The sequence below is a fragment of the Rattus norvegicus genome, chromosome 1, assembly GCF_036323735.1.
Source record: "Rattus norvegicus strain BN/NHsdMcwi chromosome 1, GRCr8, whole genome shotgun sequence".
Lineage (NCBI taxonomy): Eukaryota > Metazoa > Chordata > Mammalia > Rodentia > Muridae > Rattus > Rattus norvegicus.
In genome coordinates, this window is record NC_086019.1 from 195,718,951 (window position 1) to 195,736,463 (window position 17,513).

Genomic DNA, 17,513 nt, shown 5'->3' on the forward strand with positions numbered 1-17,513 from the left:
GAAGAAAATCCAATGGTGCCACTGCACAGACACACATCGAGCTTATTGAAATAGAACCAGGAGATAGACCCAAGATGTTCAAAGAGGGAAGAAGCAGGGGTTGGGGATTTAGCTCAGTGGTAGAGCGCTTGCCTAGCAAGCACAAAGCCCTGGGTTCGGTCCCCAGCTCCAAAAACAAAAAACAAAAAACAAAACAAAAACAAAAACAAAAACAAAAAACAAAACAAAACAAGAGGGAAGAAGCCTCTATTGACAGAGCACCCACTATGGCCCCAGGTATACAAGCTGTATGAAGTAAGGCTGGCAGTCGTAGCAGGAAGTAGAGCTCTTACCATGCTTGCAGGAAGCCCCAGGCTGGATCCCTGCCACCACATGAACTCGGCGGCTCACACCTGCAGTCCCCACACTTGGAAGATGGAGGCACGTGGATCAGAAGTTCACGAACTGTGTGAGACCAGTGAGGTGGCCTAGTGAGCAAGTGAGCCTGCTCCTAAGCCTAACCCACATGGTGTTTAATGCCCAGGACCTGCATGGTGGAAGGAGAGAGCTGGCTCCTGAAAGTTATTCTCTAACCTGCACATGCATGCCTTGGCACATGCACCAAACATATACCACACACACGTGCACACACACACACACACACACACACACACACACACACAATTATTATTTTAAATAAAAGAATGAAGGGCTGGGAGTGATTCTAGCACTCAGAAACAAAGGCAGGCAGATCTCTGTGAATTCAAGGGCAGCATGGTCTATGTGGTAAGATCCTGCTTCAACAAAACTAAATAAAAAGGGAAGAGCTACCCACTCCTATGAGGGTATCAGAACAACAGTTCTTCCTGATTTCAGCCAGAAAGCATGTTTGCAGGTACACTGAATTCTGCACACGCTGTCAGGAAGGAGATGCCATAGGCAGGGTTTCTCATGAGTAAAGTGGCAGGCTTATCCTCAAAGCCACCCCTTGGTTCCCTGGGGCAGCTTTTACTTGTTTTATGGGCTGTGTTTCTGTGGGTGTCTTTGTGAAAACACAGTCGTGCAAACAAAGACAGAGAGGGCTCCCCTAACTGCTCCTGGATAGATAGGGGCCTGCCTGTCTCCAGAGACATTGACGAGGCTCCAGTCAAACACTGAATCTGGGTTTGGCTTGTAAGGTAGTGAGAGCCTCAAGGCATGGCAGCATTCGAAGTGAATATTGCCCAATGTAAAAATTACTCTGGTAGGTTCTTTGACAGCCCTGAGCAGAGTGTCCTTACCAGTTGGTTGGGAGGTATGTCACCTCCTTGCCAGTCCACCTTAGGGTCTGGGGCTCTCCTCCTGCTAGGGGCAGGACTCCATCATGGAAAGTTGGTGGCAGGCACATAGAAACAAAGTGGTACGAAGATGACAAATTCATCCCTATCGTCCCACTCAACTTTGATCCCAAGTCGCAGAGCCTCCCTCTTATGGAGGGAGCACCTGCTTGGGCCGTGTTACATCCCTTGCCCCATCTTGTGGAGAAAGTGCTTCAATTGGACGTGAACATAATGTAATTACTTTTTGATGGAGAGAAATGATCTATAGTCCAGTCAGATGACTAGCTAGGCCTCTGCAAGGTCATCTACTCATAACGGGACAACTTTAAAATATTCTAGTAGCAGGGCTAGAGAGAGAGCTCAGCAGTTAAGAGCACCATTTGCTTTCGCAGGTGATTCAGGTTTGGTTCCGAGCTCCTGCTTAGACACTCAGGGTCATCCATAATTCTAGTTCTAGGAGATATGAGCCCTCTTCAGACCTCCCCGGACACCAGGCATCTAAGTGATGCAAGACACTCATTCACATTGTGATGGTTTTAAATGAGAAATGTCCCTTATCCTCTCAGGCATTTGGGGTCCCCAATTGATGGTGCTGTTTGGGGAGGCTTGGGAAGTATGGCCTTGTTGGAGGAAGTGTGTCACTGGAAGCAGGCTTTGAGAGCTTAAAGGTTCACATCACTTCTATTATGCTCTCCCTGCCTTGTGCTTCTAGTTTAGCTTCTCTTCTATCTGCCAGGCCTGCTACCTGCTGCCTCTGCTCCAACATCATGTACTCTGACCTCCTGGAATGGCAAACCTGAATAAAGTCCTACTAGTCGTCATTGTTTCACCCCAGCAATAGAAAGAGTAGGCAGTGCACACATAAAATAATCTAAAAAATAAGTTTTTAATTCTACTGAGTCACAAAATCCACCATTAGTAATGGTTAATAATATGTAAACCCTTACCAATGTCAAATGGGTCTCACTTAACTAACTTGCCATGCTGGGAGGCAGTAAGAAAATGGAGCAGACTTTCTTTCAGGGCTTAGTTTGAATCCACCAAGAAAAGGGTTTTTCTGTTTTGTCTGTAGCCGTTTCTACCTAAGGGGCTGTCAGTGATGTCTGAGATTTACAATTAATCCTGATACGATTTCAGTGGAATTGGCCTGGTTATGGCTGTTTTTCTTTGATGGAGAATCAGACGTATGACTTCAGTGATGCTTGCCTTTTATTGCCCGCCCCTGTCTGTAAAATACCTGGTTTATGTGCCAAGAAAAGTATAAACACCTGGCACAGCATTGGTTTTTCAGTAACTGGGTTCCAGCCAGGGGTAGGGGTTGTGGGGAATCCCATCTCGACACTGTTTATGAAACAATTAATATTGTCAGCCGTGGTCCCACCTGCTGACTTACACGAGGCCATCCAGACTCTGGTGACTCCAAGAGGTGTCAAAGATCCTAATATGAACTGTCGAAGCAAATCCATTTGGAAGTCACACCGCTGCGACTTACAAAACAGATACCTCTTCTACAAGAGAAGCCTTATTCTCTAGTCAGATCCCCTCGTCAGAAAGCGAACACCGAGATAACAAGCAACTACCATGGACCATGCCAGGCCTCTCTTAAACTCATACTCTACTTAATCCTAACAATGACAGCTCAAGTGTCCCCTATCCAAAATGGGTGGGATCAGAGAAGTTCAGGAATTCAGAAATATATGTTTAAAAAACTTTATAGTTTTTGCATAAATATAATGAGACACACTGGGTTTGGGATGAAAGTCTAAACCCGAAAATCACTTTCATGTATCCTTTTTATATAGATGTAAATACACACACACACACACACACACACACACACACACACGGACACACACACACGGACACACACACACAGACACACACACAGACACACACACAGACACACACAGACACACACAGACACACACATATACACACAGACACACACACAGACACACACACAGACTCACACACACACAGACTCACACACACACACACACACACACACACACACGAACCCTGAAGGTAATTTATATACAACTGTGCAGTTGTAGCCATGTTTAGTGCACCTGGATTCTGACTGTGTGCATGGAGTCAGGTATGGAATTTCCATCATTTGATCACTCAGCAAGTTTCAGATTTTGGACTGCTAAGTTAGGATTGTCCACCAGCACTGCACTGCTCTTGTTACAGCTGAAGGAGCTGAACCACACTGAGGGTGAGCCTCCCATTCAAATGTGAACACTTATGGGATTTAGAGGCTCAATAAAGACTGCAAACTTAGCGGGCTACCAGGAGCCCAGGCCACACCTCACTTTTAAAGTGTGTACGTATACCTATAACTTTTAAACCAGATTTTGAAAATTAGTTGTTTTTAGAAGGACAAGAGTCTATGAAATACTTGCAAGAGCCGCTTGGTAGTTAGCAGTTGCTGTTACGTTGCTGTGACGTAATATGTGGCAGGACAATTTGCAAGGACTTATTTGGCCCACGGTTTCAGAGGGCTCTGACCACGGTGGCAGAGAGGGCATGGTGAAGCACAAAAGGCCAAGAAGCAGAGAGACAGGCAGGAAGTGGACAGGAGAAATAGAACCCCAAAGACCTGTCCCAATACCCGACACGCTCCAGCTAGAGCCAACCTTCCTAAGCCTCCAGATCCCCCCAAATAGCAACTAGCTGGGGACTCAAAACATAAGTCTGTGGGAAACCTTTCAGATTCCTATAAATTTAAATAGAACCCCATGTCGTGGCTCAGCAATGTCATTGCTATGTATTTGCTCAGGAAAAAAAATTAAAAATATGTGTATACACAAAGACACAAAATGCTTACAGCAGTTCTAAACTGAGGGCCAAACCAGACAAGTCTCAATGGGTGGCCAGATGAGCACACAGTGGGTGCATCTTTACAGTGCTATACCAGGAGTACGAAAGGATAGGGCGGACAGCAGCTGCACCCTGGAGTAGTTCCAAAAACATTATGCTGTGCAAGAGAAGCCAGATAGTGAAAAACTGACATCAAATGAGTCCATTTCTGTGAAACTCTAGAAGAGGCAAAGCTAATCTATTAGAACAGAAAGCAGGTCAGTGTTTGCCAGAGGCTGAGGGATGGAGGGTGACGGAAATGCTCTCTGTCTTGATTCGAAGGTGCTTGAAGGGTGCGTGCATTTGACAAAACTTCTGCATTTTATGCTAAAAGCTGGTGTTTTATGGTATTCAAGTTCTACTACGGTCACATTGATCTTTTTTTTTTCTTTAAGGCAAACCAGCGTGGTGTATGGAATAAGAGTAGTTCTCAAAGAAAGAGGGCCCGACCTCATCAGTCCAGCAAACTTCCCACTTCTCCGTGTGACATTCAAATATGGTGCTCCAGGCCCCTGAGTTCCTGCTTCCTCAAGCACTAAGTAGAGGTGGTGATGCTGACTGAGGCTCTCCTAGGTCTGGCCACATAGAGCTGAAACTCTACGCAGAAGTGTTTACAGTGCTCCGATCTGTTCCAATTTGTTCTGGTGGTCTGGCCACTGCAGCCACAGAAAGCTGGGCACGCTCTCCCTCAGTCTAAACGGCAGTATGCACCCCTAAAATTGGAGTCTGTTCACAAGAACAAGGATAAAGGATGCAGGGCCTCTGTTCCAAAGGATTCTTGATTCCAATTGGTCTGAAAATGCACACGTCCACACCTTACCTCAGCGGAGGAAAGTACTCCTGTATTGGCATTAGTTACTGGTCAGATCTTTGTTTGTTAGATATGATTGTTTCTCCTTCTAAATGAAATGTTTTCTAGCAAACTTTGTCACTTTCAGAAGCCATTAAATAGTACCCTCGCTGTAGGCGTAGATTTTTTCAAAGTCTATTTTATTTAGGGTTCTTTAATGCTCCATTTCACCTCCCCTGTTGTCTGTGAACAAAATCTGCCTGAGTCTCCAGAGAAAGAGCCCTCAACGCATCATCCAATTGGTCAAGTTTAGGTTCCATGTGCAATAATTGTTCAAATAATAATAAACAGTCAGCAATCAGAGTGGGCATGTGTGCTTTGAGCTCTATTTGCTGGGGAGGTTTATCATATTTTCAGATGGGACCACCAGCCCAATACAGAGAAACCGTGTCTTTGTCTTTGTTTCTTCTGTCATTGTGATTAGACACCCTGACAAAAGCAACTCAAAGAAGAAAGAGTTTATTTTAGTTCACAGCTTCAGGTTACAGTCCTTCATTTCAGAGGAAGTCCCAGAGACTAGACACAACCCACCTTCAGGAAAGTAGTGGAGAGCGGGGGATGGATGCAAGCGAGCTCTCAGCTCACTTCCTCCAATTTTATACACTTGGGGATGCCCTGTCTAGGGAATGATGCCACTTGAGGTGGGCAATCTTCCTGTCTTAGTTAATGTAATGAAGATGATAATCCCCTACAGGCATGCCTAGACTCCTATCTCCTGAGTAACTCTGTCTGTCAATTTGAAAATTTAACACTACCCATCAACCCCCTGAGGGAGACAAATCTCCCTGCTTCCCATCCCTAATGGGTGGGGCAAACATATGACCTGGCTTGACCAATCAGATGCATTGGACAGAGAAGGGCAAAGGTGAAGAACAAATCCCATTAGAGGCCCAAAGGACTGATTATGTTGGTCAGGCTGCTGAAGGCCCGTGTTTGGACCTTCCACAACTGTCATGTTCTAACCAGAGAGATCCTCTGGTGATACTTTATTCTCGATATCTTAAACACGCTTGTCTCTTGCTTTTTGTTGTTGGTGGTGGTGTTTTGTCCTTTTGTTTTCCATGCATCCAACCTCAGTTTTTCCTTCCTCCAATTCTCCCACTCCCCTCCCTCTACTCCTCCCAGTTTCCCCCCAGTCCTCTACTCCCCCCAGATCCACTTCTCCTCTGTTTTCCTTCAGAAAAGAGCATGACTCCCAGAGGTATCTGTATCTAGGTCTCCAGCCTCCCCTTCTCCGGAAATAATGTGTGTCCTGTCAAATGAAGGAATACTATTAATGGTTAATTCTTGCCACTTGTGTTAGGGCCCACCATAAGTATGCTTGATCCTAGGCCAGGAGTCAGTAGATGTCACCTCTGTGGAGAGCCACAGCCCTGGCCACACTCTCTACCCATCCCGAGCACCCCTGCCATGCTGCCTGGGCCCAGGGCCTCTCACAGTTCAGGTGAAAACAGCTCCTACACACTGTGGCCTCAGTCTCACTTATCTTGGCTCCCTATCAGCCTACACAGGGTTGGAAGGAATGGGGTGGATACCAGACCATGCTGAATGTCTTCTTTTCTCTCTCTATCCAGTACAACAAAATGGAAAAGAAAAAAAAAAAAAAAACCTCACTCATCCTCAGCCAAAACTAAACACTCCCATCCCTATTGCTTCCCTAAAAATAAGATCAAGTCTTCATGTTCGAAAGGAAGCAAATTCTAAAGCCAACTGTTGCCTTAACTAGAATGACTCTAATGCCAAAACAATGATAAAGCCGTGCCCACGAGACATTGGCTATTCTGTTCTAGAGGGAGTGTTGCAAAAGAGGGGTCACACCTGTGATTTGGCTGAGCTGGTTGGTCCCTTCAAGGTACGAGTCTAATTTATTCTTAATCGCCAGCTTCATTGTTAAGTGACTTTCCGATCTAGTGCTATTTCTTCACAGGAAGTTTGGTCACTGTGTCCTTACATCCCAAGGCAAATGGATATTGCTCAATAGAAACACACCAGGTCTTCTGTTCCCTTTTTCTGATTTATTACAAACAGTACTAATCCTTTATCCTTGACATCTTTCCTTTGAATATTTCATTTCAAATGTACTTTTCTATTTTCAAACTTGATTTTTTTTCTTGGTTACAAAAACATTTGTGTATGGTAGAGAACTTGAAACTTACATGAAAGTTTAAAATGGAAATGAAATAACCCATCTTACCTTCACTTAAAAATTTTTTAAGTTCGATTAGATTTTTCAAGGATTTTTTTTTACCCCAATAGAAATGGTTTCTCACGTCCCCGAACATGGTCATGTGGCACTTTAAAAGAACACATCGTGCTGACACTTGTAAGGATCCACTTGAGAGTATAGCGTGTGCTGGACAAGCCACTTGCTCTGAGCTGCATCCCTAGAGGCTGATTCCATTTTTGGCTAGGTATCCTTACTGTCAAGTATTTTTGTAATAATTGACATCTGCTTCTTATACATTGAGCATATTACGTCTTTGCCTTTCGTATCAGGGAAGTTTTTAGGCATTCATAAGCATATTTCAGTCACGCACCTGAACACATGAGGTTTTTTGTGTGTTTTGGAATTTGTGTGTATGTGAGAGACAGAGGTAAGGTTTGAACCCAGAGCTTCATGTGCACAAGGCAAGCACTCTACCAACTGGGCTATAATCCCCAGTCTCAGTACATAGTATTTGACTTTTATAAAAACAAAACAACAACAACAAAAACTAAGCTTTTTAGGGCTGAGGTTGCAGCATGGTCAAGGTCCTGGGTTCAAACACCAGCATTATAAAACAAAAACAAAGACAGGATTGGCAAGGTAGCTCAGTGGGTATAGGCGCTTGCACTCAAGCCTGATGGACTGAGTTCAAATCCAGGGCCCACATGTTGGAAGGGGAGAACTGACTCCCACGAAGTGCCCCATGCCTTGGGTACACAACTCCTCCCCACCCCCCCAAATAATAATATCTGTAATGTAATTTTAAAATTAAAAAAAAACTACTCCCAATTTCCCAATAAAATAGTAAAGGCAAAGTAAAGGCATTGCCATGCAGACTCTCAGCACACAAAGTTTCTCTTTTTCACAAACTAGCTACAAGCTGAACTGACCACAGCTCCTTTATACATTAACTTCTGAGCTGAAGACCATCTGTGAGACGGGCACGCAGCTCAGTTATCTGACCCACTGGCTCCTTCTGTGTCCTTCTCTTTGATTTTCATTTCCTGCCCCTCCACTACCTCTTGTAGCTGTTGTTGCTGTGAGCTACCTGCCCACCTCCCCTCAGACTCTGAATCGGAAAGCCTTTCTCCACAGCACTACCTCAGCTCTCCCTGGTTTGACTGGATAAATATCTTCTGGTTCCCTCCTTATCTGGGACAGAAAACCAAAAGGCCCTTCACGGTCGGACTGACGTGGGTTCAAAACCCAACTTGGCTATAATATATTTACTGTGTGGTCTTGAGGGAGGCCTCTGAGCCTCAATTTCTCTGTTTGCATAGACAAGACTATTGGTCAAATGGCGAAGGCCAGCGAACCACCTGGTTTAGTAAGCAGTGCCTCATGACCTTGGTTTCCCAAGTCTCCTTTCCATTTTTTCTCATTTTTAAGGCTCAGGAAACACATGAACTTTTCCCTCCCACCCCACTCACCACTTCCTGTCTTCTGCTCCCTATCTATCCTCCTCTAGGTATCTTGACAGACGCTTGCTGGCTTAACTCTTAGGCTGTGTGATCACAGGCAAACCCTCCTTGTATTATCTCATAATGATGTGTGTGTGTGTGTGTGTGTGTGTGTGTGATATGTGTGTGTGTGATGTGTGTGTGTGTGTGATGTGTGTGTGTGTGTGTGTTTTAAGTCATGGAAAGTGTGTGAACTATGCCACTCTCTTTACTGCCAGGTGCTCATTACTGTAAATTGTAAAATAATATTTTAGTGAGTAATATTACATCTTCAGGTCATACATCAAATATATGTCATCTTCATTGTTTAATTGACACTTTATTCCCCCCATTAAGACACAAGCAGAACTCAATTCTGCTTCCTCCCTTGCAGACACGGTCTCATTTCACTCACATGTGTAGTCAGAGCAATAAAACGTCAATTAAGCAATGAATCCCTGGCAAATATATAGCATTTGATGTATAATTACCCCTCCGATCTCATTTTCCCCAGGGTCAAGGCTCCCTGGACCATTTATATTCCCACTTTCACCCTCTAAAATAGACTATGTCCCTTTCCCCTGGGTCAGGAGTCTTGGATACACTCCATGCACAAGAGTTCAAATCCAGAACCCACATGGTGGAAGGAGAGAACTGACTCCCACGACGTGCTGCCAGGCTGAGCTGGCAGATAGCGTAATCGTAAGCTAGGGTTGTTGCAATTAAGATTGGGAAACTGAGTGTCAAGGCAAAGGCCTTACATGACTCCCCCAACCTCATCCCACCAGGGTTCTAGAGCTGTGGTTCTCAACCTTTCCCAATGCCTTGACCCTTTCCTCACACTGTGGTGACCCCCAGTCACAAAATGGTTTTGTTGCTACCTCATAACTGTAACTTTGCTACTGTTGTCAACTGTAATGCAAACCTCTGTTCTAGGTGAAGCTGTGTGGAGACCTCGGATCAACTCTCTTTCTATCTCGAGCTAGGAATAGGAGCTCCATTCCTCATAAAGAAGACAGGATAAAGGATAAAGAAGATAGCTCCAGAAGCCTGGGAGGGAGGCACAGGCTCCTGCAGAGAAAAGAAGGTCCGGGAATGAGGTGCAGAACACACAACGGTCAAGGAGGCTTTGCTCTCTCTCCACTCCTAGCCCCCCTACCCCCGATGCCCAGTGATCTGATGTGTTCCTCAAAAATGCTGGGGCACTGTGTGCTTGGGAGTTGTAGAGAGGTTGGTCGTGTGTTTCATGCCAGGAGACATAAACATGAGGAGTGCCAGGGAACTGAAATGCTTTACCCAGAGGAGTACCCCAACACTGCCCCGCCGTGGCTGCTGCAGCAGCAAGCCCAAGGCCAGCTCAGGGATCTGGGCAGACAGACCATATGCTGGATGAGCAGCTCCAGCAATGCCAGGAATGTTAAATGTTTGGGGCCTCAGCTGCCTCCTGGAGCCCAGTGGAAGCTCTTTTATTTTTTTTTTTCAGGAAGGACCGTCACAACTGGCCTTGGGTGTCTGGTGGGGTCTGTGTGTGAAATGGGCTGAGTCTGAAGAGTCATTTAAGGGAATGTTTAACTTCCACTCCCTGCTTCTGAAGAGTAATTTTCTGTAGAGACAGGGAGAATAATAGGAGGAACTTGGCTCATTTTGTCAAATTGCTCCAATTTTCCCACAATCTCAGCCCCCTGTATCACCTGCCCCCCTGTCTATTTGGACCACTTCATGCCCTGGATTCGGACCTAATAGAGGCTGTTTAGACTTGTTTTCAGGACAGAAGCTGGAGGAAAAACCAATCTGGACATCTAAATCACAGCCAGAACTCATTACATAAATGATATATTTACACAATTGATCCCTTTTCTACTGGGTAATTAATCCGGCATCGGAACCCTCAACGATTTAATTGTCATATGCTTAAATGGAAACAGTTGCCACAAATTTCCAAAGACAGGGAGCAGACTGAGGAGGGGGCCGCCTTTTGTTCTAGGTGAGAGTTCTTTTCTCCCTTGTTTCAATGTTGCCACCAAAAGGGAAAGTCACATCTGTTGGCCCCACAGGAGCAGATGTGTGGAGACCGTGCCAGTTTGAGCCTGCCAGTCTCACCTGATCAGGCCCTTTAAGGGATGGAGGTGCTGGATGCGGGAGCACATTTAACACAGAAGCGGTAAAATTGGTCCTGTTCCCACAGCAGTAGGACCATGTTAGCACCCCGGCACAATCCCTGGAACACTCCATCCCATCCCAGCACTGGTCACCTGTGTTCTGCTTCCCGTGGTGGCAGCTGGGACTCTCCTCTAGGGGAATCGTTGGGGACATTCTACCCAAATAAACAAAGACCCGTAAAGTGCCTTGAAGTTCACACTGACCAACTACTAGCCCAGAGGAGCAGAACTACTGTAGACCCAACAACTTTGCTTCAGATAGGAACAACTCTAGATGGATCATAGCAACTGGCCTGTGGTCAGAATGCATCTGCCTTCTGCAGAACTGTGGCCAGGGTACCATGTTTGCCTTCCTCTCTCTCCCCATCCTGCTTCCCTGTACCTCTCCGCCTGCCCTGGTGTATCTCTTAAAAAAACAAATCCTTATCCTAACATTTGCTATAAGAATCTGACTCAAGACAATTACTGCCCATTTTGATGCTGTTGGCTCTGGTCTTCCCTCCGCTGAGCCTCAGAGCCATTCTTTATGGAGTAGAAGAGACAGTAACACTAACCCCACGTGGCAAGATGGTTGGCACTTAAGAAGAGTGCGCCGGGAACTTCTATATTAGCACTCTCCACATATCACCTGGTGACCTTCCCAGCACCACCGCACCACCGGAAAGCAGCACTAGCATTGATTTTAGAGTCAATGATATCAAGGAGCAAAGGAACTAAGTACTCTTTGTCTCTGGTCACACAGCGGGGCACAATGTTTCAGATGTTTGTGTCCCCGATGTGTGTGTGAAACCTTGTCTTTAAAAGTATTTTTCTCTGTGATGGGTGTTTTGCCTGCACATATATCTGTGTACCACCTACCTGTGTGCAGTGCCCTTGGGGGCCAGAAAAGGACACTGGGTCTACTAGGGCTAGTATTGCAGATATTTGTGAGCTGCTATGTGGATGCCGGTGACTGAACTAAGATCCTCTAAGGTCCTCTGAGAGTAGCCGATGCTCTTAACCACTAAGCCACTGCTTTTCTAGCCCCTGTGTGTGGAAATTCTAACACTCCTGCCCTGGCGTGACTATGAGGTGAGGCTCCTGGCAGGTAATTAGGTCAACAAAGATAGCACCCTTATGGATGAGGTTAGTGACCTTGTTGGGGTTCTCTAATCCAGTGTAAGAAGTTGTTCTCTGTAAACCAGGGAATGACCCCTCCTCGGATACAAATGATGCTGCCACCTAACCTCAGACTTCCAGTCTCTGGGACTATGTATGACAGCTCAGTCTATAGTATTTTTGTTATGGCATGCAAAAGTGACAAAGACACCCTCAGCCTTTGATCAGTTACCAACTGAGCAACTAGACCCAGATGCCATGGGAGCTTTTCTCACACACAGACTCCTGTCAGCCCCAGACTGTGCTGAGACCTATACCATCACTGTCACCCAGACGAAGGGTTTGGGACTCATGGGAAGCGGGTAACATGCCCAAATCTACAAGGCCTCTGAGCGACAGTGTTGGGCTCTAAAGCAAAGCATGCCTGAGTCTGATGGATTTGTTCTACCTGGCTTTCCACACCACAGTCAAATTCCTGGTGTCCACCGAGGCCAGCAGAAGCTACATTGGCAGCCTCGGGTGCTAGAGAGATGGCTCAGAAGTTAAGAGTAGTTGTTGCTCCCGCAGAAGATCTGGGTTTGCTTCCCAGCACCCATATGACAGTTCACAACTGACTATAATACCAGTTCCAGGGAATCCAGTGCCTTCTTCTGCTCTTCTTAGGACCAGACACATGTGGGGCAGACAGATATCCATTCAGATATGATACCCATAAACATATAAAAATTAAAATAATATAAGAAGAAGAAGGAAGAAGAAGGAGGAGGAGGGAGAGGAGGAGGAAGAAGAAGAGGAAGAGGAAGAGGAAGAGGAAGAGGAAGAGGAAGAGGAAGAAGAAGAAGAAGAAGAAGAAGAAGAAGAAGAAGAAGAAGAAGAAGAAGAAGAGACTTTTCTTTCCTGTTATCTCAGAAGAAGTGAATCTAATGAGAGGACCTCAGCCCAGTGTGGCTTTCACAACTAGCAAAATCTACAGAATCCTGACCCCACATTTCTACCACCACTGGGTTTGACAGAGTCCTCTTGCTTTTCATCTGTAGAAAGTGGAGGAAGCAGTCTCTTTGGCCAGGTCTGTATTTCATCTCCTGTCCTCTGTCTACTCTCCTCGCCACAACCTGCACGTGCACATGCTGACTGTTTCATTTACTCTGTCCTCCTTCTGTCCTACTAAATAACATACCCATAAATACCCTGTCCCCATGATGACTTCCTCCAGGGAGCCTCTTCCCCCCACACTCTGCCTCCAGAGTAAATCAGTTGTTCCTCCTTCTATGACTGTGATCCCTTGGTGCCTACATATGCTAGTCACACTGCCACTGTTAGCCCCTTGTTTTTCTTCCCTAGGCTGTGGATATCTCAAAGATAGGAGCTGCAATGTATTCAGTTCCTTGCTCCTAGGTGGAGCTGGATGCAGAGGCAGAGGAGGAGGAGAAAGAGGAAAGGAGTTTGAGAAAGGTGAAAGCACCCTAGCTAGGTCGTTGAACTAATTTCATGGTACTGGCACATAACCCAGAGTGGATAAATGAAGGACGGTCCAACCACTGTGTCTAATCTTTTTTTTTTTTTTTTTGGTTCTTTTTTTCGGAGCTGGGGACCGAACCCAGGGCCTTGCGCTTCCTAGGCAAGCGCTCTACCACTGAGCTAAATCCCCAGCCCCCTCACTGTGTCTAATCTTGAGGATGCTGCACCTGCTCCTTGACTGGCAATCATCAGTAGCTGTCCTGATTTATCCCACATGACCATCAATTGTTCTGATGTCCATGTGGCAGGAGGGAATGGATGCTCAGGGAGAACAGGTTATTCCTCACCTGCTGAGGCCAGCAGTACAAAAGCAAAGAGTGCTGCAGCTAGAAGGGAGACATCCAGCGTGACAGCTCTTCATGAATTCTGTGGCCGTGGTTGCAGTCCTGCTCTGGCCTGGCTGACATGACCTCACTGAGGTGAATATTATGTAAGGAGACCGAGCTGACTGTCCCTGCTTCATGTCTAGACACCAGCAGGAAGGAACACAATGTAGTAGGCAGAGGCAGGTGAGTCTCCGAGTTCAAGGCAGAGCAGGATAGCCAGGGCTGCAACGAGAAACCTTGTCTTTAAAAGACCACAAAGTAGGGGGAGGAGGAAGTGCAGAAGGAAGAGGAGGATGAGGACGAGAACGAGAAGGAGGCAGATGCAGATGCACAGGTGGACGAAGAGGCAAAGGAGGAGGAGAAAGAGGAAAGGAGTTTGGGGAAAGGTGAAAGCAACCTAGCTAGGTCGTTGAACTAATTTCATGGTACCATTAAGACAAACATTGGATAGGCTATGCTTACACATGGTGGCTAAGAGGTGGATACCTTTAAGCATCGGCTTCACTGAAATAATGTTTGGGAGTTGGGTGATCCATGTACTTAAACAGTTTATCACTTTTTTTTAAGATGTATTTATTTATTTTGTATATGAGTACACTGTAGCTGTCTTCAGACACACCAGAAGAGGGCATCGGATCCTATTACAGATGGTTGTGAGCCACCATGTGGTTGCTGGGATTTTTACTCAGGACCTCTGGAAGAGCAGTCAGTGCTCTTAACCACTGAGCCATCTCTCCAGCCCCACCTTTTTTTTTTCCTTTTCTTTTTTTTTTTCGGAGCTGGGGACTGAACCCAGGGCCTTGCGCTTGCTAGGCAAGCGCTCTACCACTGAGCTAAATCCCCAACCCCTCACCTTTTAACAGTCAGAGTTTCAGACCACCATTACAACTGACTTATTATTATTATTATTATTATTATTATTATTATTATTACTGTTATTATTACTGTTATTATATTTTAAATTACATTTCATTTGTTGTGTGTATGTGCATGGATATGGGTGCTTGTCACAGCACACATGTGCAGGTCCGAGAACAACTTCTGAGAGTTTTCTCCTTTCACCAGGTGGGCGGACCCTGGGGATGCAGCTCAGGTCCTCGAGTGTGTCTGTAATGTCCTCTACTCATTGAACCATCTTGTCAGCCTGAGAATGACTTCAGAACATCATTAAAACCTCCTAAATGAACCAAAAAACCCATTCTCCTTCCCACTGCAGGACAAGCACTTGTCTCCTTGGGGCAGTCTGAGCTTGGCAATTACAGAGCTGGAATCGCACCATGTGTGCTCCTTTATGACAGTAATTCTCAACCTGTGGAGAGCAACTCCTTTGGGGGGGGTCAAACAACCCTTTCACAGGGGTCTCCTAAGACCATCGGAAAACACAGATATTTACATTTCGATTCACAACAGTAGTAAAATTAGTTATGAAGTAACAATGAAAAATGATTTTGTTGTTGGGGGTCACCACAGCATGAGGAACTGTATTAAAGAGTCAAGATATTAGGGAGGTTGAGAATCACTGCTCTATGAACACTCATTCATGTTTTAAAGGTTCGTTTGTGCTGTGGTGATAAAGGAAATTCTCCCTCCTCCTCCTCTTCCTCCTCCTCCTCCTCCTCCTCTTCTTCCTCCTCCTCCTCCTTCTTCTCTCTCTCTCTCTCTCTCTCTCTCTCTCTCTCTCTCTCTCTCTCTCTCTGTGTTTACATGTAGAGATCACATGTGTGTATACACATGTGGAGGCCAGGGATCAATCATAGGTGTTTTTCCTTTGGTTAGTCTTGGTTTGTTGAGATAATGTTTCACTGGCATTGAGGTTTGGTCGTTTGCTATGTATTGTAATGCTAAATATTGGTTTGCCTCCAGGGCTGACAGAATCTGCAGTAGACTCAAGACACTACGTAACCTTGCCTCCCAAGTTATCTCTGATTGGTGAATGAATAAAGATCCCTACAGCCTATAGGTGGTCAGAAGAGAGATAGGCGGGGTTTCAGTTTCTGAGCTTGGGGTCTGAGGGAGAGACCATGAGGAATGGAGAGGGAGAAAGTGGAGAGAGAAGACACTGTGGGGTACATGAGTCTTGAAAACTTGCCATGAAGGCTGAGCAACTGGAGTTAAGAGCTGCCCAGATGGAGCAATGGCGGGGTTATTGATGGGGAAGTAGACAAAATAGCATAAAGGGTAGAGATCTGCCCAGACCTAATGCTGATTATAAAAATGAAGGTTGTGTGTCTCTTATCTGGGAACTAAATGATCAAAGGTGGGGTAGAAACCCTGATCTGAGATTAAATATTAACTGTAACACACTGGGAAGTGGGACTAACCAATATGACTATGCTGGCTGGTTGGGGAGTACCAAGGATACTTCTGTCTCCACTTCCCTAGTGTGCCACCATGTCTGGCTTTTCATAGGGGTTCTGGGGGTTGAACACAGGTCTTTATGCTTGCACAGCAAACACTGTGCAGACTGTGCTGTGCTCTGAGCCCAGTACTTCACTATCTTTATTGCTGAGTGATATGCTATTAAATAGATAGGCCACATTCTATTTCCTTTGGGGGGTGTTGAATAAAAATGGCCCCCACACAGGGAATGGCACTATTAGGAGGTGTGGCCTTTCAATTATTGTAGTACCCTAGGGATGGGCTTTGAGGTCTCAGATGCTCAAGCAGGCCCAGCCTCTCAGTCTTCCTGCTGCCTGTAGATCCAGATGTAGAGCTCTCAGCTACCTCTCTAGCACGTCTGCCTGGCCTGCATGCTTCCTGCCACGATGATACAAACTAAACCTCTGAACTGTAAGGCAGCCCCATCAAATGCTTCCTTATAAGAGTTATTGTGGTCAGGGGCTGGAGAGATGGCTCAGTGGTTAAGAGCACTGACTGCTCTTCCAGAGGTCCTGAGTTCAAATCCCAGCAACCACATGGTGGCTCACAACCATCTGTAATGGGATCTGATGCCCTCCTCTAGTGTGTCTGAACACAGCGACAGTGTACTCATATACATTAAATAAGTAAGTAAGTAAGTAAGTAAGTAAATAAATAAATCTTTAAAAACAAAAAAAGAGTTAGTATGGCCATCGTGTCTCTTCACACCTAATCCAGGTGTCTTGTGGGGTAGCTCTGGCTGATCTGGAAATTGCTGTGTAGACCAGACTGGCCTCAAACTCAAACTCACAGAGATCTACATGCCTCTGCCTGAGTTCAAAGATTAAAGATGTGCCACCAAGCCTGGCATAACACACACCTTTATCCATTCATAGCACGTGCATTTTTCAAAAGTCAGAATCCCATCGAAACTTGATGAGTCCAAAATTGATGTTTATGACTCATGTGTCACTTTTTACCAGAAACTCTGCCATGAGAATGCCACCGAGAATGGCAGGGACGAACTATACATGCATTCTGAGTCCAAGAAGACAGACCCAGAAGGAGAAAGGAACCATGTTGCTGATGTAAAATTCTAAAGCTAGAAATTTTAACCTTTAATGGCAGTATTAAGCCAGTGGTTTCTCGGGACAGCACTTGCAGGAATTGTTTGCTATGGCCAGAGTGATTTTTGGAGGTGTATACTCAGGTGTATGCATCTGTCAAAGCTTTCTTGAACTGTATGTCTTCAAGATGTGAGATTCCCACTGCACAGTAAAGTGCATTAAAAACGATGCTATACAGAAGTTATTGGTGTCCATATGGAGTCATTTGTGCCAAATCAAAACAAAACAAACAAGCCAGGTAGGCATGGAGAAGGAGTTACTCTGCATATAGG